The sequence below is a fragment of the Copadichromis virginalis genome, linkage group LG6, assembly GCF_057382275.1.
Source record: "Copadichromis virginalis isolate Kocher_CV1m ecotype Utaka linkage group LG6, C_Virginalis_male_GT1.1, whole genome shotgun sequence".
NCBI lineage: Eukaryota > Metazoa > Chordata > Actinopteri > Cichliformes > Cichlidae > Copadichromis > Copadichromis virginalis.
Genome location: NC_140623.1, coordinates 6,427,168 through 6,453,589, shown reverse-complemented (window position 1 = coordinate 6,453,589; position 26,422 = coordinate 6,427,168). Strand labels below are relative to the sequence as shown.

Here is a 26,422-nt window from a genome sequence, read left to right as displayed (position 1 = left end):
CACAGCCTTGAAAAAAGCTTGCATGAGAATTTTCAGTCAAACCTTTGGTCAAATACACCTAAAACAATGTGTAGAATGTGAAATGTTGGTATAATGGTGCTACTTGAAGCCTGAAAACGATCGCCCATAAAAAAAATTAAAAAAAACACGAGCAGTAGCAGACGTCCTGACTGGGTTCTACGTTAGCATAGATCCCTCCAGAGTTTTGTGCACACGGTTTAGGTAAAAATGAAAAAGGTTGAGGTTTTACATTTAGTTCAGTATTACCTGTTGCCTGTGTCCTTGTCTTTTGGGAAAATACTCTACACAAGTAATGGCTCAAAGAGGATTCCTTTTTTTTTTTTTTTACTGTGCTGCAATTGTTTACTGGATTATTTGTGCCATTAATTAGTGTCAACTAATTTTTATTCAATCTCCGCACAGGATATGCTTGTGAAGATGGAATATGTGGGAGAGCAGAAGTGCGTTGAAGTTCCACAAAGGGATTAATGAAGGACATGCATATTGTATTGAAGAAATAAGTGATGAGAATGCTGTTATTTGCATTTACCATGTCAGACCTTTTGATAAACAAAATTCTAATGAAAGTGAGAACATGTATACTGTTACATCTTTCAGAAAATGTTTTGAAATTGTGGTGCACAGTTCAGAATAAATGTTTTTCAAAAACCATTGCATCTTTTTAGTAAATGTTTATTTCCAAAAGAAATTTCTAGAAGTTCAGAACAGTAAAATTCCCGCTTTTTAGAATGAATTAGAAGATAACTCTTACGTAGTTAAACTAAAATACTCTTTGAGAGTTAATATATAAACTCTTAACACCAAGTGTTAAATTATCAACTCCAGACAGATTTGGTGTTTAACACTAAATCAGAGTTAACGTACCAACTCTCCAAAAAGAGTTAAATTAACACTCTCTGGTGTGGACCCATATAGACACTTTAATAGTGTTGAAATCAAATCCGACAGTGTTAATTTGGACATGCTGGATTTGCTGTGTACCAAAGAGTAAAACAGTGAAATGTGGATTATTAAATATTAGGTCTCTCTCCTCCAAGTCTCTGTTAGAATAGAATAGAAATAGAATAGAATTCAACTTTATTGTCATTGCACATGCACAGGTACAGGGCAATGAAATGCAGTTTGCATCCATCCAGAAGTGCTTTAGTGATATAGATATATTACAATATATATTAGCAATAATATAGATATGTAAGTATATTACAGAAATGGGTCTATTATGGTATGTTATAATGTACACAGTATGAAGTATGTTGTGAATATTCTATAACTATAAGTATGTACAGGCTGTAGTGAGTACAAGCTATGTACAGGCTATGAACAGGATATAAATATGAAAAACTATACAGAATATGAAATAAATAACTTTACAGAATCTGAGATATACAGCTATACAGAAATGGGAACTATGCAAGTTGTAAACAGTTGTAGGATTAAAGATTATCGAATGTACAGAATGATTATTTACACAGAGCTATACAGTAGTGCAGTTAAGATAAGTGAGATATAATTCCTACAGAGGCTATATAAAGTGCTAGTGGTTGTGAGTGGTGGTTCAGTCCATGTTATTATTGTGTGTTTGAGGGTACAGTTGTCCATTGTGGGTGTGTGTATGTTCAGTCCATGAGTTTAACGTGGGTCAGATGTCAGGAGGCAGAGTTCAGGAGTCTGACAGCTGTGGGGAAGAAGCTGTTCCGGTACCTGGTGGTCTTAGTCCAGAGGCTCCTGTGGCGCCTCCCAGAGGGCAGGAGGGTGAAGAGTCCATGTGATGGGTGACTGGGGTCTTTGATGATTTTCCAAGCCCTTTTCAGACACCGCTTCCTGTAGATGTCATTTATGGCAGGAAGTGGTGCTCCGGCGATGCGCTGGGCAGTTCTCACGACCCTCTGCAACGCCTTCCGGTCCGAGGCAGAGCAGTTCCCGTACCAGACTGTTATACGGTTGGTCAGGATGCTCTCGATGGTGCAACGATAGAAGTTCACCAGGATCTCTGAGGACAGGTGGTTCTTCCTCAGAGTCCTCAAGAAGAAGAGGCGCTGGTGAGCCTTCTTGACCAGCTTGGAGCAGCTGGTCGTCCAGGTGAGATCCTCTGAGATGTGGACTCCCAGGAACTTGAAGCTGCTCACACGCTCCACAGCCGTCCCCTTAATGTGGATGGGTGGATGTGGGTCAGCATTCCTCCTGTAGTCCACAATGAGCTCCTTGGTCTTCTCGGTGTTAAGCAGCAGGTTGTTTGTGTCGCACCACTCAGCCAGACGATCCACCTCCTCCCTGTAGGCGGCCTCATTGTTGTCACTGATGAGGCCAATCACCGTGGTGTCATCTGCAAACTTAATGATGGTGTTGGAACCATCAGCAGGTCTGCAGTCGTGGGTGAAGAGGGAGTAGAGGAAAGGGCTCATCACACAGCCTTGTGGTACACCGGTGTTCATCGTGATTGTAGATGAGCAGCGGTTATCCAGCCGGACATGTTGGGGACGGTTGGTCAGGAAGTCCAGTAACCATTTGCAGATGAGGGAACTGATGCCCAGGTCTGTCAGTTTCCTGATTAGTTGTGAGGGGTGGATTGTATTGAATGCTGAACTGAAGTCTATAAACAGCATTCTGGTGTAGGTGTTGTTGTTGTCCAGGTGTGAGAGGACAGAGTGCAGTGCGATGGAGACTGCATCCTCTGTGCTCCTGTTCTGGCGGTATGCGAATTGGTGGGGGTCCAGGGTGGGGGGGAGACAGGATTTGAAGTGTGCTAGGACCAGCTGCTCTAAGCACTTAGTGATGATGGGGGTGAGTGCTACTGGGCGGTAATCATTGAGGCAAGATGGGTTGGAGTTTTTGGGTATCGGGACCAGTGTTGGTCAAGTTACTTGAAAAAAGTAATCAGTAACTAATTACTGATTACTCCCCCCAAAAAGTAATCCCGTTACTTTACTGATTACTTATTTTCAAAAGTAATTAATTACTTAGTTACTTAGTTACTTAGTTACTTTTTAAAAACACGATTTACAACCTGAAGAGGTGATAAAGTGATAGATCTTTCAGCCCAATTCTACTTTTTCTACATAATCCATCATACAAAATGTAATCAAATGGAAAAGTCTCTTTTTTTAACTTGTTTTATCAGTTTTAATCTTTTAACTTTATGCATCAAGCAAAACATTTAATTATATGCAACATTCTCTGACTTGAATAAATTAGTTTAACATTTAAACCTATTTTCTGCACATTCCAGCACATAAAATAAAATATTTTTTGTGTTTTCACTCACTCTTTCAAACAGATGCAAGTAAAACACAGCAGAAAATAAATAAAGTCAAAGACTCAGCGGTCCTTTTGCTCTATTTTCACCTGTAAAGCAGGAGCAGGGTAGGCGGAGGGTTACCCTGGTGTAGGTGTGCTGCGGTCAGTTGAAGAATCCGCGCGAGTGTCTCTGTGAGTTTCCCATCACGTCGTAGCTACTCGGTGCTTGCTCGGAAGTTTAGGGGTTTTTTTCGCTGTAAAAAGAAGTTTTCTTCCCACGCACGATGGACGCTAATGTTTTTGTCACTTTTTATGGAATCAAACTCAAAGTAAGGTCAGTACTTCCACGCTTTAAACGCTGCACGCTCATACTCTCTCCCGCACTCGATATATTATCCATTGTTGATCTGCACACAGCTGCTGTCACCAACGTTGCACTTGCTTACGTCACTGTCATGAGACATTCTCGCAAAAAAAATCACGGTTTTAGTAACGCAGTAACGCAGCGTTCCTACGGGAAAGTAACGGTAATCTAATTACCGATTTTGCAATAGTAATCCCTTACTTTACTCGTTACTTGGAAAAAGTAATCAGATTACAGTAACGCGTTACAAGTAACGCGTTACTGCCCATCTCTGATCGGGACGATGGAGGTGGATTTGAAGCAGGCCGGTACCACAGCGTGGGCCAAGGACAGGTTGAATATGTCTGTCAGCACTCCTGCAAGCTCCCCAGAACACGCTCTGAGAACACGCCCGGGGATGCCATCAGGGCCTGCAGCCTTGTGGACATTGATCCTGCTCAGCACCGCTCGTAAATCGGTGGGGGAGATAGTCAGAGGTTGGTGGTCTGGCGTCATGTCTGCTTTGGTTGTGGTTGTGGGGTTCCCTCGCTCAAAACGAGCATAAAAGTTGTTGAGCTCGTTGAGGAAGGAGACATCAGAGGATGCGGGGGAGGGTTTGGTGGTCCTGTAGTCTGTAATGGTCTGGAGTCCTTGCCACATGCGTCGGGGGTTGGAGTTGGAGAAGTGTTCTTCTACCTTCTTTTTGTAATGGTGTTTGGCTTTTTTGATGCCCTTCTTTAGATTAGCCCTGGCTGTGCTGTAGGCGTGTGCATCTCCTGACCTAAAGGCGGTGTTGCGGGCCTTCGGGAGGAGACGAACATCCCGGTTCATCCAAGGCTTCTGGTTGGGGTACATGGTGATCCTTTTCTGGGTGGTGACACTGTCTGTGGTTTCGGAAATGTAATCCAGTACAGATGAGGTGTACTGGTCCAGGTCTGTGTGGCTGAACATATTCCAGTCTGTGTTTTTAAATCTGTCCTGGAGCACTGCGTCTGTCCCCTCTGGCCACACTTTAATTGTCCTCACAGCAGGTTTCACACGTTGGATGAGTGGTGAATACCTAGGTGTGAGGAACAGGGAGAGATGGTCCAATTGTCCAATGTGGGGGAGGGGTGTGGCTTTGTAGGCTCTAGCCAGGTTGGAATACATATGGTCTAAAGTCTTGTCTCCTCTGGTGTGGCAGGAGACATGTTGGTGGAATCTGGGGAGGACTGTCTTTAAGTTGGTGTGGTTGAAGTCGCCAGCAACAATAAAAGCAGCCTCGGGGTGTTTATTCTGGTGTTTGTTAATGGCTGCAGAAAGTTCTTTCATGGCCAACCTAGCATTAGCGTCGGGGGGGATATACACGGCAGTGAGTATGATTGAAGTGAGTTCTCTGGGGAGATAATAAGGTCTGCATTTGACCATTAAAAACTCCGCATTAGGTGAGCAGTGACTCTCAGTAGTAGTGGAGTTCATGCACCAAGCATTGTTAATATAAATGCACAAACCTCCACCTCTGGTCTTGCCGGAGTCATCTGCTAGCCTGTCGGCTCGGTGTGTGTGGCGTCCTGCTAACTCGATAGCATTGTCCGGGCAGCTGTTGTTCAGCCATGTTTCGGTGAAAAACATGACATTTGAGTCCATAATCTGTCTTTTGTTAGTGATGGAGAGCCGTATCTCATCCATTTTGTTTGCCAGAGAACGGACATTGGCGAGAAAAATACTGGGTAAAGGCAGCCGGTGTGGTGTTAGCGTTAGCTTAGCCCGTAGCCCTCCGCGCCTACCTCGCCTTTGTTTACGATCTCGGCGCTGTCTGCGTGCACTTCCGCCCGGCCGGGGAGAGTGGGCAGCCTCCGGTGTTCTGGAGATCTCTGGGATGAGTCGGAGATCGGCGATAAAACTGTTGGAGTTGTGAGCCCAGATGTCCAGAAGCTCTTGTCTGCTGTAGGTCAGCAACGCACAGCAATTCTGGACGAATAATACGGTAAAAAGTAGATAAAAAACCGCTAAATAGCAGATTCTGGAGAGACGCTGAGCCTCGCGTTGTTCACGCGCAGCCATCTTGGAATAGAGATACATGACTTAGTACATGACTTAATAATTGATCAACAAATTGATTTACTCTGCCTTATAGAAACCTGGTTACAGCAGGATGATTATGTTAGTTTAAATGAATCAACACCCCCGAGTCATTCTAACTACCGGAAACCTCGAAGCACAGGCCGAGGGGGCCGTGTGGCAGCAATTTTTCACACCAGCCTATTAATCAACCAAAGACCCAGACAGACTTTTAATTCAAATTCAAATTTTATTTGTCACATACACAACCATACACAGTATGACATGAGGTGAAATGCTTGTAGCTGTGCAGTGCCAGACAATTAAATTACAGTAGGTTTCCAGTAAGATATAAAAATTCAGAGCTTACTAAAAAAATTTACAGCTTTAACTTTGAAATTTACAGTAAGAATGTTCAAATAACAGTTTACGTAAGAGATTAGTAGTCAAAAGAATTATAAATTACAGGAAGTGTGCAAGAAGAAAAACCAGAGTGCGTGTGGTGATGTGTGTGAGAGTCATGTCCTACACCTGGTTCAGGGCCTGAATAGCATGGAGGAAGAAGCTCCTCCTCATTCTCTCAGTTTTGGCCTTAATGGAGTGGAAGCGCTTCCCAGACCTCAAAAGTGAGAAGAGTCCATTGTTGGGATGGGAGAGGTCCAACATAATCTTCCTGGTTTTGACCTTGCACCGCTTGGTGTAGATGGACAACAGGTCAGGAAGCTCTGATCATTTGAAAGCCTGATGCTTAGCCTCGTCCACCCCAGCTGTAAAACTCAGAAACCAGTCTTACTTGTTATCATCTATCGTCCACCTGGGCCTTACACAGAGTTTCTGTCTGATTTCTCAGACTTTATATCTAATTTAGTTCTGAGCTCAGATAAAATAATTATTGTGGGTGATTTTAACATCCATGTAGATGCTAAAAATGACAGCCTCAACATGGCATTTAATCTGTTATTAGACTCAATTGGCTTCTCTCAAAATGTAAAAGAACCCACCCACCACTTTAATCACACTCTAGATCTTGTTTTAATATATGGCATCGAAACTGAACATTTAACATTGTTTCCTGAAAACCCTCTGCTGTCTGATCATTTCCTGATAACATATATATTTACAATAATTGATTACACAGCAGTGGAGAGTAGACTTCATCACAGTAGATGTCTTTCTGAAAGCGCTGTAACTAAGTTTAAGAATATAATCCACCCACTGTTATCATCTTCAATGCCCTGTACCAACATAGAGCAGCTATCTGAACGCTGCTCCAACAGAGGTCGATTATCTTGTTAATAATTTTACCTCCTCACTACGTACGACTCTGGATACTGTAGCTCCTGTGAAAACTAAGGTCTCTAATCAGAAGTACCTGACTCCGTGGTATAATTCTCAAACACGTAGCCTAAAGCAGATAACTCGTAAGCTGGAGAGGAAATGGCATGTCACAAATTTAGAAGATCATCATTTAGCCTGGAGAAATAGTTTGCTGCTTTATAAGAAAGCCCTCCGCAAAGCCAGAACATCTTACTATTCATCACTGATTGAAGGAAATAAGAACAACCCCAGGTTTCTCTTCAGCACTGTAGCCAGGCTGACAAACAGTCAGAGCTCTGTTGAGCCAACCATCCCTTTAACGTTAACTAGTAATGACTTCATGAACTTCTTCACAAATAACAATTTAATCATTAGAGAAAAAATTACCAATAATCATCCCACAGATGTAATATTATCTACAGCTACTCTTAGTACCAATTGATCTTTCTGAGTTAACTTCAATAATTACTTCCTCCAAACCATCAACATGTCTTTTAGACCCCATTCCTACAAAACTGCTCAAAGAAGTCCTGCCATTAATTAATGCTTCAATCTTAAATATGATCAACCTATCTCTAATGATCGGCTATGTACCACAGGCCTTCAAGCTAGCTGTAGTTAAACCTTTACTCAAAAAGCATCTCTAGACCCAGCTGTCTTAACTAATTATAGGCCAATCTCCAACCTTCCTTTATATCAAACATCCTTGAAAGAGTAGTTGTCAAACAGCTAACAGATCATCTGCAGAGGAATGGCTTATTGGAAGAGTTTCAGTCAGGTTTCAGAGCTCATCACAGCACAGAAACAGCTTTAGTGAAGGTTACAAATGATCTTCTTATGGCCTCTGACAGTGGACTCATCTCTGTGCTTGTCCTGCTAGACCTCAGTGCAGCATTCGATACTGTCGACCATAATATCTTATTAGAGCGATTAGAACATGCTGTAGGTATTACAGGTACTGCACTGCAGTGGTTTGTATCATATCTATCTAATAGACTCCAGTTTGTACATGTAAATGGAGAGTCCTCTTCACACACTGAGGTTAATTATGGCGTTCCACAAGGTTCAGTGCTAGGACCAATTCTGTTTACATTATACATGCTTCCCTTAGGCAGCATCATTAGAAGACATAGCATACATTTACACTGCTATGCAGATGACACCCAGCTCTATCTGTCCATGAAGCCAGATAACACACACCAATGAGTTAAACTGCAGGAATGTCTTAAAGACATAAAGACCTGGATGGCCGCTAACTTTCTGCTTCTTAATTCAGATCAAACTGAGGTTATTGTACTCGGCCCTGAAAATCTTAGAAATATCTAACCAGATTCTTACTCTGGATGGCATTACCTTGGCCTCCAGTAACACTGTGAGGAACCTTGGAGTCATTTTTGACCAGGACATGTCCTTCAATGCACATATTAAACAAATATGTAAGACTCCATTTGTGCAACATCTCTAAATTTAGAAATATCCTGTCTCAGAGTGATGCTGAAAAACTAGTTCATGCATTTATTACTTCCAGGCTGGGCGACTGTAATTCATTATTATCAGGAAGTCCTAAAAACTCCCTGAAAAGCCTTCAGTTAATCTAAAATGCTGCACCAAGAGCAGATTTCTCCTGTTTTGGCTTCCCTTCACTGGCTCCCTGTTAAATCCATTATTCAAAATCCTGCTCCTCACATACAAGGTCTGAAATAATCAGGCCCCATCTTATCTTAATGACCTTGTAGTACCATATCACCCTATTAGAGCACTTCACTCTCACACTGCAGGCCTACTTGTTGTTCCTAGAGTATTTAAAAGTAGAATGGGAGGCAGAGCCTTCAGTTTTCAGGCCCCTCTTCTGTGGAACCAGCTTCCAGTTTGGATTCTTCCTGTTAAAAGGGAGTTTTTCCTTCCCACTGTCGCCAAAGTGCTTGCTCAAAAGGGGTCATATGATTGTTGGGTTTTCGTCTGTATCTATTATTGTAGGATCTACTGAATACATTGAACTGAATACATTTCAGCGGTACGCTGGTTGCAGAGGGCTGTAGTCTCTGTTTGAACCATGTGGTCAGCTGGGTTTCTGTGTGGATACACTCACCGTCCAGAACATGTGAGCTTAAAGTGTAATGGTATGTGAATAATGGATAACACATATGAAGACCAAAGCTTCTTCCTGTTCTTCTTTTGCTCACCAGCTGAATGTAAACAAAGCTGTCCCAACATAACCGGTCGATGACTAAAGGCCTCAAACCTTTAAGCTTCCAGGTTTTCATCCGTTGTCTACTGCAGGTCATGCATGTTCTTATTCAGAGCGTATTTCTAAAGATCTATCATTTACAGAAGTTTTAAATAAAAACGTCAATTCTGAATTGCTTCCATCAGAAAGTTAGATTTGGATTTGTTGTGCGATTGGATATGCTCTTCTTTTAAAGCATCCTAAAGCTTAAACCGGATCACCTTTGTCCGACCTGCCTCTCTGCAGATGTCCTTATGGTCTATTTCACTGTTTCGTTGAGCCAGTGAAAGTTCACTATGATTTAAAAACCACTCTGAAACATTTTCCGATGTCTTCCCCAGTTACAGTGAAAAACTGAGGACAGCCTATATTCAGTTCCATCTGGAAAAAAGGATCCAATATTTTCCTCTGGCTGTGGCTCGGTGTTTTTAGTCCGTGTGGTGAAGTAAAAACTAAACTGGAATCAAAAGCATCTCATGGAATGTACAAACAAAATGTCCGAAAGTCTTCAGACTCTCCAGTCATCCAGAATTAGAGCAATTCAAACCTTTCTTTACGCACCTTTGAGCCCTGGCTTTGCGTGCAGTGTTTGAGGCTGGCTTTCCATATTTTCTGCCATTTTCCCCTCTTTGGATGTTGGCTCCTGTGAAAGTAGGTCGACCACAGTGGAAGCTTGGCTTTCCTCCTCACAGACGCTTCCTCACTTTGGGTTTTCTCTGCAGGAGGAAAAAGCTCTCACTGTGCTTGGCTAGGCTCTTTGACAAAAACAAAGCTGAGCATCACTGGGTTTGTGAGATGAACTCAAAAAGCCTTTCCACTTCCCCCAGCCACTGTCTTCAGCTTGTTTTTTCTTCTTCTTTTCTTTTTTTAATAAAAATAATAAAAATCTTCGCTCTGCGTGTTAGCATTGATAATCCAGTTAAAGGAAACGGTAAAATTCACTAATGTTGTAAATATAAGTTCATAAGGCCCAACAAGAATGGAGACTAGCAGCTTTGAGGAGGATTCGTGTCAGCTTTGACCCTCAGCACGTGCTGAGCTCGTTGGCTCCATCATAACGCTTCAGGTTTAAAGGAGGAGTTACAGCTAAGAACAATAAAGTCTTAATTATTTTAGATCAACTTCAAATGCTGTATAGACAATAATTTTCTACAATACAATAATTATAGTTCTACAACTGTTTACAACTCTTTATAGCTGTTTATTAATACTCAGAATTGTATATCTACAATCTGTATAGTTTCATATTTTTAACCATATTTATATCCTCTTCATAGCCTGTGCATAGCTTATACACTATAGCCTGTACATACTTATAGTATATTCATAATATACCTTCATACCGTGTACATTGTAACATAATAATAGATCCATATTCTGTAATATATCTATATTATTGCTAAAGCACTTTCTGGATGGATGCAAACTGCATTTCGTTGCCTTGTACTTGTGACATGTGCAATGACAATAAAGTTGAATTCTATTCTATTCTATTACTGCCAAACAATAAATCTTTTTACCCTTTTCCTCTTACAGTCAGTCAAAATGTATATGTGTCGCCTGTTGATGCCTTGATATGTAAAACACCTTTAGAGTGATGCTCTGCAGAATTTAAAGATATCAAATAACACTAAAAGCAATAAAAAAGAATCATCAAAAAAATACAAACATATAAAATCACTAATATGTTGTAAAATCATTAAAAGGAAACTAAGAATGACGTGATTTTTGTCATAATTTTTTAGTTTGGGATTAAACTGAGTTTGAATCGCCAAAAACACAACCCTAACAGTTTCAGCCATACATCTGATATGAAGAAAAACCCACAAAGTTAAACAAGTACTGCAAGAGTTCCTTGGAAACAGAAAGGAAAATAAGTTTAAACCATCCTGAAATCTGAGGCCTGGTCACATTTTTTTCCATCTTTCAGTATTACCACCTCATCCCTGCTCCTTCCTCTCTGTCCCTCCTGGCAAAGCGCCTGGACTCAAACATCCCCCCTCACGAATATACACTTAACCCTCTTCCTCTCACTCACCACCCTCCAAACCACCACCACCACCACCACCATCTAAACATATCCTGCCCTGGCTCACTGGATAACTTTCCATGAGCCTTTGATTGACACCAGAGACTTTTTTCCCTCCTTCCCACAAAACCAATCCTATCCCCAATCATCACTGGGAAAGAAAAGGAGGAGAAAAACACTTCTCCACGAATCATGGCCTGGAACCAGATGTTCACAACTAACAATGAAAGAAGGAGAAAACTCTCTGCTACTATGCCTAGGCTGTTATTAGAGCAGTGCAGGCTCTTTTTTATAGCATGAGAAAAAATGAGGAGCTTCATCCAAAAAATACAGCCTTCCCACTCCTTTCTTAGCGTACTTGGACAACTGACGATATATGTGTATATATACACATATATATATATATATACATGTGTGTATATATATATATATACAGTGGGGCAAAAAAGTATTTAGTCAGCCACCGATTGTGCAAGTTCCCCCACTTAAAATGATGACAGAGGTCAGTAATTTGCACCAGAGGTACACTTCAACTGTGAGAGACAGAATGTGAAAAAAAAATCCATGAATCCACATGGTAGGATTTGTAAAGAATTTATTCGTAAATCAGGGTGGAAAATAAGTATTTGGTCAATAACAAAAATACAACTCAATACTTTGTAACATAACCTTTGTTGGCAATAACAGAGGTCAAACGTTTACTATAGGTCTTTACCAGGTTTGCACACACAGTAGCTGGTATTTTGGCCCATTCCTCCATGCAGATCTTCTCGAGAGCAGTGATGTTTTGGGGCTGTCGCCGAGCAACACGGACTTTCAACTCCCGCCACAGATTTTCTATGGGGTTGAGGTCTGGAGACTGGCTAGGCCACTCCAGGACTTTCAAATGCTTCTTACGGAGCCACTCCTTTGTTGCCCGGGCGGTGTGTTTTGGATCATTGTCATGTTAGAAGACCCAGCCTCGTTTCATCTTCAAAGTTCTCACTGATGGAAGGAGGTTTTGGCTCAAAATCTCACGATACATGGCCCCATTCATTCTGTCCTTAACACGGATCAGTCGTCCTGTCCCCTTGGCAGAAAAACAGCCCCATAGCATGATGTTTCCACCCCCATGCTTCACAGTAGGTATGGTGTTCTTGGGATGCAACTCAGTATTCTTCTTCCTCCAAACACGACGAGTTGAGTTTATACCAAAAAGTTCTACTTTGGTTTCATCTGACCACATGACATTCTCCCAATCCTCTGCTGTATCATCCATGTGCTCTCTGGCAAACTTCAGACGGGCCTGGACATGCACTGGCTTCAGCAGCGGAACACGTCTGGCACTGCGGGATTTGATTCCCTGCCGTTGTAGTGTGTTACTGATGGTGACCTTTGTTACTTTGGTCCCAGCTCTCTGCAGGTCATTCACCAGGTCCCCCCGTGTGGTTCTGGGATCTTTGCTCACCGTTCTCATGATCATTTTGACCCCACGGGATGAGATCTTGCGTGGAGCCCCAGATCGAGGGAGATTATCAGTGGTCTTGTATGTCTTCCATTTTCTGATGATTGCTCCCACAGTTGATTTTTTCACACCAAGCTGCTTGCCTATTGTAGATTCACTCTTCCCAGTCTGGTGCAGGTCTACAATACTTTTCCTGGTGTCCTTCGAAAGCTCTTTGGTCTTGGCCATGGCGGAGTTTGGAGTCTGACTGTTTGAGGCTGTGGACAGGTGTCTTTTATACAGATGATGAGTTCAAACAGGTGCCATTCATACAGGTAACGAGTGGGGGACAGAAAAGCTTCTTACAGAAGACGTTACAGGTCTGTGAGAGCCAGAGATTTTCCTTGTTTGAGGTGACCAAATACTTATTTTCCACCCTAATTTACGAATAAATTCTTTACAAATCCTACCATGTGAATTCATGGATTTTTTTTTCACATTCTGTCTCTCACAGTTGAAGTGTACCTGTGGTGCAAATTACTGACCTCTGTCATCATTTTAAGTGGGGGAACTTGCACAATCGGTGGCTGACTAAATACTTTTTTGCCCCACTGTATATATATATATATATATATATATACACTCAACAAAAATATAAACGCAACACCTTTGTTACTGCTCCCATTCCCCATGGGATGGACGTAGAGACCTAAAATTCATTCCAGATACACAATATAAACATCCCTCCCAAACAGTGGTCACAAATCAGTCCAAATGTGTGGTAGTGGGCACATCTGCTATATTGAGATAATCCATCCCACCTCACAGGTGTGCCACATCAGGATGCTGATCTGACATCATGAGTAGTGCACAGGTGTACCTCAGACTGCCCACAACAAAAGGCCACCCTGGAATGTGCAGTTTTGTCTCACAGCAAAATGCCACAGATGCCACAAGCAATGAGGGAGCGTGCAATTGGCATGCTGACAGCAGGAATGTCAACCAGATCTGTCGCCCGTGCATTGAATGTTCATTTCTCAACCATAAGCCGTCTCCACAGGCGTTTCAGAGAATATGGCAGCACATCCAACCGGCCTCACAACCGCAGACCTCGTGTAACCACACCAGCCCAGGACCTCCACATCCGGCAGGTTCACCTCCAAGATCGTCTGAGACCAGCCACCCAGACAGCTGCTGGAACAATTGGTTTGCACAACCAAACAATTTCTGCACAAACTGTCAGAAACCGTCTCAGGGACGCTCAACTGCATGCCCGTCGTCCTCATCGGGGTCTTGACCTGACTCCAGCTCGTCGCCGTAACAGACTTGTGTGGGCAAATGCTCACATTCGATGGCGTCTGGCACGTTGGAGAGGTGTGTGCTTCACGGATGAATCATGGTTCACATTGTTCAGGGCAGATGGCAGCTGAGAATGTCCCAGTTCTTGCATGGCCAGCATACTCACCGGACATGTCACCCATTGAGCATGTTCGGGATGTGCTTGACCGGCGTATACGACAGCGTGTACCAGTTCCCACGAATATCCAACAACCTCGCACAGCCATTGAAGTGGAGTGGACCAACATTCCACAGGCCACAATTGACAATCTGATAGACTCCATGCGACGATGTGTTGCACTGCATGAGGCAAATGGTGGTCACACCAGATACTGACCGGTTCTGGGTCCCCAGACCCCCAATAGCGCAAAAAACTGCACATTCCAGGGTGGCCTTTTGTTGTGGGCAGTCTGAGGTACACCTGTGCACTACTCATGATGTCAGATCAGCATCCTGATGTGGCACACCTGTGAGGTGGGATGGATTATCTCAATATAGCAGATGTGCCCACTACCACACATTTGGACTGATTTGTGACCACTGTTTGGGAAGGATGGTTATATTGTGTATCTGGAATGAATTTTAGGTCTCTACGTCCATCCCATGGGGAATGGGAGCAGTAACAAAGGTGTTGCGTTTATATTTTTGTTGAGTGTATATATAAAAACACCCAGCACGCCCCTGCGGGCGGTTTATCCTTCAAGCTCGGGTCCTCTACCAGAGGCCTGGGAGCTTGAGGGTCCTGCGCAGTATCTTAGCTGTTCCCAGGACTGCGCTCTTCTGGACAGAGATCTCCGATGTTGTTCCCGGGATCTGCTGGAGCCACTCGCCTAGCTTGGGAGTCACCGCACCTAGTGCTCCGATTACCACGGGGACCACCGTTACCTTCACCCTCCACATCCTCTCGAGCTCTTCTCTGAGCCCTTGGTATTTCTCCAGCTTCTTGTGTTCCTTCTTCCTGATGTTGCTGTCATTCGGAACCGCTACATCGATCACTACGGCCGTCTTCTTCTGTTTGTCTACCACCACTATGTCCGGTTGGTTAGCCACCACCATTTTGTCCATCTGTATCTGGAAGTTCCGGTTCAGAGGAAGGTCGCGCGCTGGACGGATCAATCGGTGGCCGCGTTACAGGACACACTCGATGACGCAGACTGGGGCATGTTCAGAAACAGCTCCGACGATGACGTCAACGTGTTTACGGAAGCGGTTGTGGGATTCATCGGGAAACTAGCGGATGATACCGTGGAGACAAAGACTATCACGTTTCCCAACCAGAAGCCGTGGGTGGATAAAACCATCCGCAACGCTCTGAGATCCCGCACCACTGCCTACAACACGGGACTCACAACGGGGGACATGGACCCGTACAAAGCCGCGTCATATAATGTGCGGAGGGCGGTGAAAGAGGCGAAGCAGCGCTACGGGAGGAAACTAGAGTCACAACTCCAACAGAGTGACTCTAGGAGCCTGTGGCGGGGACTAAGGACAATAACGGACTATAAAGCACCAACAACCGGTATGACGAACGCGGCCGTGACTCTGGCAGACGAGCTGAACACTTTCTATGCTCGCTTCGAGGCTGCAGCTAAGGTCTCCAACAATGCTAGTGTTAGCGGCGCTAACGGCTGCAGACAGGAAGATACTGCCAGCACCGGAAACGTGCTCGTCATCTCCGAGCATGAAGTAAGGAGAGCCTTCAAGAGAGTGAACACCAGGAAAGCAGCAGGACCAGACGGCATCCCAGGTCGTATCCTCAGAGACTGCGCATACCAGCTAGCTCCTGTGTTCACTGAGATATTCAACATCTCTTTATCTCAGTCGGTGATCCCCACATGCTTCAAAGAGTCCATCATTGTTCCTGTCCCGAAGAAACCCCACCCTGCTTCTCTCAATGACTATCGCCCTGTAGCCCTCACCTCAGTAGTGATGAAGTGCTTTGAACGCCTGGTCAGAGACTTCATCATTTCTTCACTACCAGACACACTGGACCCACTATAGTTCGCTTACCGTCCAAATCGTTCCACAGACGATGCCATCTCTCATCTCCTCCACACATCACTCACTCACTTGGACACTAGAAGGGGGAATTATGTTAAAATGCTCTTCATAGACTACAGCTCTGCATTTAACACCATAATTCCCTCCACACTCACCACCAAGCTGGAGCATCTGGGACTCAGCTCATCTATGTGTCAGTGGATCTCCAACTTCCTAACTGGCAGACCACAGGCAGTAAGGATGGGCGGACATGTCTCAGCCTCCACCACTCTCAGCACTGGAGCCCCCCAGGGGTGTGTTCTGAGCCCCCTGCTGTACTCTTTGTACACATATGACTGTGTGGCCACTACCAGCTCCACCACCATCATCAAGTTTGCTGACGACACCGTCGTGGTGGGCCTGATCTCTGATAACAACGAGACGGCCTACCTGAAGGAGATTAGGAATCTGGAGAACTGGTGCCAGAGGAACAACCTCCTTCTAAACGTCAGTAAGACAAAGGAGCTGATAGTGGACTTCAGCACTAAGCAGGAGAGGAACTACCAGACCCCTGTCATCAACGAGTGCCCAGTGGAGAGAGTGGACAGCTTCAAATACCTCGGAGTTCACATCACGCAGGACCTGTCATGGTCCTGTCACATCAACACCGTGGTGAAAAAGGCCCGTCAGCGTCTCTACCACCTCAGACGCTTGAGAGACTTCCAACTGCCCTCCAAGGTGCTCAGGAACTTTTACTCGTGCACCATAGAGAGCATCCTGACGGGAAACATCTTAACCTGGTTCGGGAACAGCACCATGCAGGACAGACGAGCTCTACAGAGGGTTGTGCGGTCAGCTGAGCGCACCATCCGCTCCGAGCTCCCTGACCTGCACTCAATCTACAGCAGGCGGTGCTGGACCAAGGCCAGGAAGATCGTGAAGGACCTCAGCCATCCCAACAACAGACTGTTCTCTCTGTTGAGGTCAGGAAAGCGATTCTGCTCCCTGAAGACCAACACAGAGAGACTGAGGAGGAGCTTCTTCCCGCAGGCGATACGGTCTCTCAATCACACCACCACACAGTACTGACCCACACATATGGTTCTTACACACACACTGGACTTTCTGGACATTGTTTTTGCACAACACTGGTCACTATATTCTTCATTTCCGGTTAATACTTGTACAGCTGCTGTTATTGTGTATATATTTATTTAGATTTAGATTTCTTCATACATTCTTATATAGTTCTATATTGTGTATTGTGTATTTTGTTGTACAGTTATTTTATTTTCAACTTTAATTTATATATTTTATCTTATTCTTCCCAGTTAAATTTACCATCCATCCATCCATCCATCCATTCGCTTCCGCTTATCCTTTTCAGGGTCGCGGGGGGCGCTGGAGCCTATCCCAGCTGTCATAGGGCGAAAGGCGGGGTACACCCTGGACAGGTCGCCAGTCTGTCGCAGGGCTAACACATAGGGACAGACAACCATTCACACTCACATTCACTCGCACATTCACACCTAGTGACAATTTGGATTAATCAATTAATCTATCCCCACAAGCTGCATGTCTTTGGACGGTGGGAGGAAGCCGGAGTACCCGGAGAGAACCCACGCAAACACGGGGAGAACATGCAAACTCCACACAGAAAGACCCCTTTACCCTTTTTAATTTTTCATATTTATCATAGCCTTTTCCTTTTTTGTTTTCTTTAGGTCACGAGCAGTTGTCCAAGCATTTCACTACATATCGTACTGTGTATGACTGTGTACGTGACAAATAAAATTTGAATTTGAATTTGAATTTGAAGTCCCACAGGATCTTAGCTCGGTCATTCTCCACCACCCTTGGGGGCATCTCCCATTTTGACCTCGGGACTTCCAAGTTATACTCGGCACAGATGTTCCTGTACACTATGCCGGCCACTTGGTTATGGCGTTCCATGTATGCCTTGCCTGCTAGCATCTTGCACCCTGCTGTTATGTGCTGGATTGTCTCTGGGGCATCTTTACACAGCCTGCACCTGGGGTCTTGCCTGGTGTGATAGACCCCAGCCTCTATGGATCTTGTGCTCAGAGCTTGTTCTTGTGCTGCCATGATTAGTGCCTCTGTGCTGTCTTTCAGTCCAGCTTTGTCCAGCCACTGGTAGGATTTCTGGATATCAGCCACCTCCTCTATCTGCCGGTGTTACATACCGTGCAGGGGCCTGTCCTTCCATGATGGTTCCTCGTCTCCCTCCTCTTTCTTGGGTTTCTGCTGCCTGAGGTATTCACTGAGCACTCGGTCAGTTGGGGCCATCTTCCCAATGTATTCTTGGATGTTCCTTGTCTCATCCTGGACTGTGGTGCTGACACTCACCAGTCCCCGGCCCCCTTCCTTCCACTTAGCGTACAGCCTCAGGGTGCTGGATTTGGGGTGAAACCCTCCATGCATGGTAAGGAGCTTACTTGTCTTTATGTCAGTGGCTTCTATCTCCTCCTTTGGCCAGCCTATTACCCCAGCAGGGTACCTGATCACGGGCAGGGCGTACGTGTTGATGGCCCGGATCTTGTTCTTACCATTCAGCTGACTCCTCAGGACTTGCCTGACCCTCTGCAGGTACTTGGTGGTTGCAGCTTTTCTAGCAGCCTCTTCATGGTTCCCATTTGCCTGTGGGATCCCCAAGTACTTGTAACTGTCCTCTATGTCTGCAATGTTGCCTTCTGGTAGTTCAATCCCCTCAGATCTGACTACCTTCCCTCTCTTTGTTACCATCCGACTACACTTCTCCAGTCCGAACGACATTCCAATGTCATTGCTGTATAGCCTGGTAGTGTGGATCAGTGAATCGATGTCTCATTCACTCTTGGCATACAGCTTGATGTCATCCATGTACAGGAGGTGGCTGACAACTGCTCCGTTCCGTAGTCGGTATCCGTAGCCAGTATCCGTAGCCAGTCTTGTTAATGATCTCACTGAGGGGGTTCAGGCCTATGCATAACAGCAGTGGGGACAGAGCATCTCCTTGGTAGATCCCGCACTTGATGGTGACTTGTGCTATGGGCTTGGAGTTGGCCTCTAGTGTTGTACGCCACATCCCCATTGAGTTCCTGATGAAGGCTCTTAGGGTCCCATTGATCTTGTACAATTCTAGGCATTCCAGTATCCAGCTGTGGGGCATTGAGTCATAGGCCTTCTTGTAATCAATCCAGGCAGTGCACAGGTTGGTCAGTCTGGTCTTGCAGTCTCGGCTGATTGTCCTGTCTACCAGTAGCTGGTGTTTTGCGCCTCTGGTATTCTTGCCAATTCCTTTCTGTGTCCCGCTCATGTCCTCGTGGAGTGCAGTCAGCTTCTTCAGCCAGTAGGCGTGAACCATGTCGGGCCCTGGTGCTGTCCAACTCTTCATACTGGAGACCCTTTCTTGGATATCTGCCACTGTGATGGTTACTGGACCCTGTTCAGGGAGGTCGCTGTGGTCTGCCCTCAGATCCTCTAGCCACTGAGCATTGCCGTTATGGGTTGCATCCTTCTCCCATATGCTCTTCCAGTATTGCTCCGTCTCCAGCCTTGGTGGTGCTGTTCTCTTATTGTTCCCTTGCCACTGAGAGTACACCTTTGCTGGTTCTGTGGAGAACAGCTGGTTTATTCTCCTGCCTTCTATCTCTCTGGTGTACCTCCTCAAGCGGCTGGCCAAGGCTGTGAGTCTTTGCTTGGCAGTTTCCAAGGCCTCAGGTATGGACAGCTTGCTGTATTTCTTAGGCACCTTATTTGTCGCACCTTTCTGCAACTCTGTTAGTTGGCTAACCTCCCTCCGTGCTACTTTGATCTTGCCCTCTAGCCTCCTTCTCCATGGAGGGTACTGCAAGCTATACCGAGCTTGCTGCGAGACGCAGCAAGCTCGGTATAGCTTGCTGCGAGCACATCTACTGCGGGTGGGTTGCCTGTTATCGGACCCGGAGTTAGCAACATTCCCCCAAAAACACGAAGAGGAGAGTCCTGGCCCCTAGCCCTGCTAGTGTAGCAGAAATGATGAGGATGATGATGCAGCAGCAGCCGTTCTTCTCTGCGTGAGTAGCTTAATGTTGTTCGTGTGTAATTTACGTTGATAAGGCTAAACACGTTATTACATTAATGCATGCAAGGTGAATTAGCAAACACGGTCGTAGTTACATGCGGCTGTCTTCTTGTTTGATAGAGTGATACCATATATGCCCTATAGCTGCAGAAAAGGCTAACATTGTTACCTTTATACAAAAAAAACCCAGCTAAACATGAGAGGTTTGTGTTTTCCATTGTTTAAGCACTGGTTCCAACCAAAGGAGGTATGTTGTATCAACAGAAAAGGCTAACTTGGTTATCATTTTGCAGAAAAAAAGAGACTTCTAAAAATAAAAACATAAGAGGTTTTTGGACAAAGTTTGTGTTCTCCATTGTTTAAGCACCAGTTCGAGCACCGTTTAAGCACCGGCACCGTTTCAAAAGTACCGGTTTGGCACCGGTATCGGATAAAACCTAAACGATACCCATCCCTAGTCAGGTGAGAGGTACAACAGTGAGTCTACTTCCATTTGAAACACAAACATTGCATTTCAGCTGGTGGTATTTGGGATCTTGTCAAAGTTGAAGTGCTCTGTAGGTACCAGTCATGTTACCATCATGTTTGTTTTTAGTTCATTACTGTGACTGTTAGCATTTATGTTGCTCCATCTTTTGTGTGATGACTAAATATAGTTAAACCCTCACATAGCACATGCGCTACACACATCGTTATATCCCTCCTACCCTCCTATTCCACTCATTGTTTCCAGTATTCTGTCTCCTCGTCCTTATCTGTCTTGTTCAATGTCTGTGCTGTTTTATGAAATAAATAAATAAATAAATAAATGATTGGCCTGTAGATCTATCCGTGCATCTGTGAAAAGAAAAAGATCAGCGGGTTCAACTCAAAGTCATTTCTCCATGACAGTGCCATTTATTCGTTTCATATGCATTCATCAATGACACTGCATTCTAACAAGTGTCACCAAACACTGTTCCCTTATTAACCCTGACTGTATGAGTGCTACAAATACCAGTGTTGGTCATGAGTGCTGAGCAGTAACCCTGACCCAAATGCACTCGTCCTGGGGTTGATTACTGGTGGTTTTCTTGGCTCTCCGCTCAGCTGTGTGGGCTGCAGCTCTTACACAACAACAGACAAAAAAAGCAACCAAAGTTTAGAAACATAACACTTGGAGCTGAAAACTGGAGGATATACCCCCCCCCCCCCCCACACACACACACACACACACACACACACACCAACCTGACGCACACACTCACGCACATGCTCAGACACACAAACACAGAGTTAACAGTTGTGGCTGTCAAATTGTCACACATGGATGAAGAGTGGGAGGAGAAAAGAAGTCATATTGCCTGCAGCAGCAGCAGAAAGCTGGGACGAGCCTTTGATCTGTGACGACGGTGGAATTTCAGTGGAAGTTTTATTCATAGGCAGCTGGTTACATAATAGCAGAAGAACCGAAGCATGCCTGGCATCACAAGTTAAACCTCCTCTCCTCCTGATTTGTAATATCGGGCCGTATCAATAGAACTTATCCTTAACTTACATTTTTCTTTTTCGTTTAACCCCGAGTTTACCTACTTTTTAAAAAAATGTTTTCTTTTTCAAACTTGGGTGTTACTGTTGATCTTTTGGGATAGAATATGAAACTGTGATGTGGCCACTGTGACAGCTGCCATTTGTTTATTCTAAAGTCACACTGGAGAAAACCGGGATCGAAGACCACAGCTCAACCAAAACAACTGCAACTGTGTGCAATCAACTTGAGATCTGTTCACCTTTGAAATGGTTGCTTGAAAGACTGTAACAAGGGCTATGAACACTCACAGAGTGACTCTGACCTGTAAAATAGATAAAATGGGATCGAGACAGTCAGTGGTAATTACATGCACATGAAATGATTTTGGTGTCTAGCCACAACCTCACAGATTTGGAATAGATTACTAGGTCACTATAGTGACATATTTGCTGCCAAATGAAATTGTAAATGACGCTCAGATTGCTTTTTTTTTTAGGAATATAACCAGAATACAGCGAGTTGGCAACCAGCTGAGTCGTGTCCCCAAGGAGATGCATCAGAGACAAAGTCTGGTTCATTGGTGCAGAATGCCTCAGACTGACTGCTGTGTGTTTGCAATATGTCTGCTGTAATACATTCGATGACAGTTGTTTGTCTTGCAGTTTATAGACAGCAAATATCACTTTCTGAATAGCAGTCACTATTCATGACTGTTTGGAGACAGGTGACCTGGCAAAACAAAATGATCATTAGGAGATTGGACACTCTCTGGGTGACCTGCTGACCACCACAACTACTCGCTATTGATTACTAAATGTGAAAACAATTCAACACAGTAACTGAGGAACCACTGATTTTTCCTTGTTACAAGAAGGTTTATAGTTTTTCTATATATTTTTACACAATTGATTTCCTGTTTTGAAGAATACTTTAGTCTTCTTTTCAAATTTAACAGGACCATAGTTTATAAAATGAGAATCCTTTAGTAATGATTGTGACTTGAAACTACTAACTGAAGTCTACTAACAGGAAAGTGTTAGTTGAGCTCACAGATCCACAGGGTGCCAAGGATCAAGAGGCAGCACCTGTACACTGGTACCGATATCTGGATGACACCCGGTCAAAATCCAAACACAACAGGTAAAAGCCTTCAGAGTTCACATCAGCTCAGATGATAGAAACATCACCAGAGAAAATATATTTGAAAATAATTTGCTGTTTCTGAAATGTGCTGCACACAGAGGAGGCTGGAAGCCTCAGCATTAAACTTTACCAGAAGCCCCCCCCCCCCCCCCCACACACACACACACACACACACACATACACACACACACACAGACACACACACAGACCAGTACATACTACCATTATTCTCTGGAATACAAACTTGGGGTGATCGGGACCCGGGCAGAATATGTTCCCTCTAAGACAAATGGGAAAGAAAAGGAACACATATGAGTAAAGCTCATAAAACACGTGGCCTTCATCAAATCAGTGAAGGTGCACGGTCAGAGGTCAGACACCAACGGAAGGACAAACAGAACAACACTGTCATCTCTTATGCAGCAGGTTTATCAGAGAAACTCGGCAGAGTTTTCTCCAAGCACGAATGAATTGCATTAACAGGTCACGTGACCTGTTAAGGGAATCTCTACCACTTTTCATCATGTGACCTGTTAAGGTCCCATGGTGGGGTAAGGCAAGCTCTCATACATTTTTCAGCACATTGGCTCAAGTAATGAGACACATGGTCAACAGTGGGTCAACAACTCCCACTAGGGTTTAAATACCTGAGAATCTCTACCACTTTCTTTCAATCGCTTTCTTTCCAAGTGTAACCGGGCCATAAATTACATATTGTTATAATTACACAAAACGTGTTCTAGACCCAAAACCGTTCCTGTTATACCTGACTGTTAGGACCTTCAAGCCTGTAGTTATGTTCATTATCAGTTGGAGCCCCTCGTCATTGCTCTTCTTCTTCTTTGGTGCAACCCTATAAATACAGTGTACCCCTTTGGCCTCTCCCCTTTTCTACAGTTCCCCTGTGGGAGAGGTGGGTGTCATTTCTTTCCAGACACTGTACAACACACATATAATGTATATTTAGCCACCCTGATATTTCTGATTGTGTGTCTTTAGTTCAATTATTGTCATCATTGTGCCTGTCTTTGCTAGATGCTGTAAATGTGTAGTAGGTGTGTGCCACAAATGTGCAGTGTTGGGAAGGTTACTTTTAAAATGTATTCCGTTACAGAATACAGAATACATGCCCCAAAATGTATTCTGTAACGTATTCCGTTACGTTACTCAATGACAGTAACATATTCTGAATACTTTGGATTACTTAATATATTATCATGCTTTTTACAACAACGTGAATGTACTATTGCTGTGTGATTTATTACTATTACTGAAGGTCCGCGACTCCGAACTGTAGTAAAGGGACCTCTGACTAATACGGCGGGGTCCCTGTCGGCTCGTAGCCGAAAAATAGCTTTACTTTGTTGTGTGGGTCAATTTTTCCTCCGAAAACAATAAGTTCCGTTGAAAGGCTCCAACGGAACTTATTGTTTTCGGAGGAAAACACGAACACGGTGTACAGTCGAGTCTTAATAGCTTACTTACAACTGGGCTCGTCAGGCACTCTTCTTGGCTGCAGTGGTTATTATTATATTTACATGCTTCCAGCTCCCGTTTTTCCTCGACGACAACTCATACCTTTCCACTCGCCTTTTTCTCCCTCCTCGCTCACAGACACATAACGTGTATGGCAGTCCATTCTCCCTGCAGCACGGACTACACTGCCCATGATGCTACATTCTTTAGAGCTATGCTTGTAGCATTCTGCCTGTTAGCTTAGCACAACAACAACAACAACAACGAAAAGGCGCTCTCTCACCCAGGAAACACACAGTCGCAGAAAGAGAGAGAGAGCGTCGCCCTGTAACCATGGCAACCGTAACGCTGCCGCCTGGAACGAAAGAACGTAGCTGTCAAACAAAACCCAAACAGTCCTGACCCGCAACAAAATGAAACAGGAAAGTACCGCAGTGTAATCCATTTATTTCAACAAAGTAACTGTATTCTGAATACCACCTTTTTAAACGGTAACTGTAACGGAATACAGTTACTCATATTTTGTATTCTAAATACGTAACGGCGGTACATGTATTCCGTTACTCCCCAACACTGCATATGTGTTATAGGCACAGTTAATGCTAGCATGAATAGATAATTCTGGGTAGCTTGGGAGTTGTGGTGGATTGAGCTAACCCTCTTCCCTACTGTTTGCATTTGGTTGTAAGAGCTGGAGTGGGCAAGTTAATGACTTGGAGGTCTTTGTTTCTTTTACTTTTCATTGTCAGACACAACGCAGGAACACACCGGTTTCACAAGGTCCTCAAACTACCATGACCTGGATGACTCGGACCTACACGGACATATTCCCATAGATTTCTGTACAACCAAAATGGGTTTTTGCAACCAAAGGAGTTGTCCCATCCATAATACAGCTTTAAGGCACGATGCATTGTATTCTCTTCTATACAGTTTTCGTCTGTGTTCATCAGTTGAGTTAGAATTGAATTCAGTTTCATTGACGAGCCAGAGCCATGAGAGCATTTTATGACACTGGACAGGATGAAAATCTCTTGACTGGTTTCAGTGAGTAAAGATAGCAGGCAATGACTGAGCTATAATATATATATTTCTATAATATATATATATTTCTATAATATATATATTATAGAAATATATTATAGAAATATATATATATTATATAATATATATATTTTCTCTTAGAGTTCAGTGTCTACACGGCATATTTCACATGAGGTCGTTTTTACTCCGTGGGTCATGTAAAGTCCTCATTTTCTCATTGTCCACCACCATTGTAGAGAACCAGGGAAATGAAATGTGGCATTAAGTGAGACCAGGTGAACACCTCCCACCCCAACCCCCAACCCCATCCTGCACATCCAGCAGGGACACGTTCCCTTGATTTATGTTAGGAGAACAGCGTGAGCAGCATATGGGCGGCCTAAAAGACAAAAAGCTGAGCGGGAACAGCCACAGCTCTTTGATGTCTGTCTGAAACATCCCAGCTTCCAGAAATGAGACATGAAGTGAAACAAGCCGTGGAGAAAACGCTCCCCTCACCTCAGCTCTCTCTCTCCTTATTTACGGTACCAGACTGTAGGAAATGATCAGAGCAGGAGACTGGCTGGTTGGCTTCAACCTCCAGCACAATTAGAAACACATGTATTCACTTCCTCCAGATAAAATACCGCGGAGAGGGGAGAATAGAAAAATGGCGTGAGAGTTTGTTTACACACAGCAGCAACACATTGTCATAGTATTAGAAACAACACGTCTAAGTTATTCTGTACAATGGCCCAGTTTCTTCTTTTTGTGGCAAAACTGTCAGAGCAGGTTGGCTCTAAAGCCAATTTAATGCTTTAAAATGTATTTTAAAAAGGAATCTATCTAACAAATTTAGTTATTGTTAAAATGCCAGAGACTGCAGCTCTGACACACTGATGGGGTTAAATAAAGTTAGCTCCATAACTCATTTTTCTTTTTATACCATCACAATGTATTTCAAATCAAACGGTCAAGATGTGGTTGAAGTGCAGACTATCAGCTTTATATCACTTTTTAACAAAAATACTGCATCAACTCGTTAGGAAGTACCATTATTACACACACACAAAGTGACTGTGCAAGTGACTAACAAATGTTTTCATGACCAGGATGGGCCTGTTTCCAAAGTAAGTAAATAAGAGATCTGGAAGTGACTCCATGTGTTAAACTTACAGTTAGAGAATAGAATAGAATTGTTGGAGCTCTATCTCATCCACAGCAGTTTCATTGGCATACTACACGATGACACTAG

At 44.0% G+C, this 26,422-nt stretch overlaps 1 long non-coding RNA gene across 1 annotated transcript in view; it reads left to right on the top strand.

The window, feature by feature from the left end:
• Window positions 1–18,878: 18,878 nt before the first annotated feature.
• LOC146707044 (uncharacterized) overlaps window positions 18,879–26,422 on the top strand; it is a 103,409-nt gene continuing 95,865 nt past the window's right edge. Inside the window, exon 1 of the long non-coding RNA XR_014921048.1 lies at window positions 18,879–19,176. This is a non-coding gene — a long non-coding RNA (uncharacterized LOC146707044). The remainder of the gene's footprint in view (window positions 19,177–26,422) is intronic.